This window comes from Trachymyrmex cornetzi, unplaced genomic scaffold (assembly GCF_001594075.2).
Source record: "Trachymyrmex cornetzi isolate Tcor2-1 unplaced genomic scaffold, Tcor1.1 scaffold1547, whole genome shotgun sequence".
NCBI classification, from domain to species: domain Eukaryota; kingdom Metazoa; phylum Arthropoda; class Insecta; order Hymenoptera; family Formicidae; genus Trachymyrmex; species Trachymyrmex cornetzi.
In genome coordinates, this window is record NW_017296143.1 from 4,693 (window position 1) to 6,075 (window position 1,383).

Here is a 1,383-nt window from a genome sequence, read left to right on the forward strand (position 1 = left end):
ATTATTTGTGTTGTGCATGCAATGTACCATATGTATATGTATAAACCTAGATAGCAAAATGCTAGCAGTATGCCAGCAGTATGTCAGCAAACTTGATCATGACGTTACATAGTCCAGTCAAAATAGACAAAAAAAAGTTATAACTTCGCCAAAATTCGCATAAAGCTGAAATTTGGTAAAGACGTTAAGTAAACCATTACAAATGAAATGTCAAAAATCCCCTTCGATCCTCCTTCTGGAAAAAAATTTCTCCAAGGTCAAAGGTACAAAATTCAGGTTTTTTCTATTTTTCTCGGAAACGGTAAGTTTTATCGTAAAAATAGGTCAGACAAAAGTTGTAGATCATACAATTCTCTACAAAAAATGTTCAGATACTTTTTTTCGTACGAATCACCATTCGTGAGATATCGCGGTTTTAAAAGTTGAAAAATTCATATTCTACATAATATGCACCTATATACAGTCTGTATACGTCATCGGACGTTTAATATAAGTAAAAATAATAAACTATTGATTTGTGTTACTCACACACTGAAGCTTGTACAAATTGAATGAGTATTTTAATGTATAAGACTATACACGGAGAGAAAAACCTACCATGAAACGCCGTGAATCGGGCCCGAGAAAGAATATTCGGTACGCGTGCGCCGACGTTCGACTTGCAAACTTTCAATTCGGGCATGTTCGAAAAAACAACGAATCTATGTGTTCCTCCCCGCCTGTATAGTCCGTGGCCACCATGACTTTTTATTTTGGCTACACGGGAAAAAGCCGTGGTGACCACGGACTATAGAGGCGGTGAGGAACACATAGATTCGTCGTGTTTACAAACATGCCCGAGTCGAAAGTTTGCAAGCGGAACGTCGGCGCATGCGTACCGAATATTTTTCCTCGGCCCGATTCACGGCGTTTCATGGTGGGTTCTTCTCTCCGTGTACTGTCAGTCCCTAATTCCCTTCGTCCGTAACCTTGAGCAACATCTGCCAGCTACGTCATTGTTTGGGTATGGAGGGTCGCATACCTGCCTATTTTTGAAGGACGTAAACGAAATAACTAAGTATATACTATTAGTTTTGAAAGTTTCTTTGCAGTGAGCAGACGTGCTTATTGGTAATATTTTCAATTTCAATGAGGCCACGAGGAGACATGTCCAAATTAGAGATGGAGAGACACCCCTCCTCGTGGGGTCCAGATCTCACCAAATGAGATCCTCATCGCCTCGCTAGTCGATTCGATGTTCCCTCCTATCCTCCTGTGTCACGCGCGCAGTCACAGAAACCCCTTCCCGTATGTATATACAATTATATAATTATACAGGGTGTCAATTATGTACCGGGACGGTCAAATATTTCGACAACTTCCAACATTAAAAAAAAACGCTGA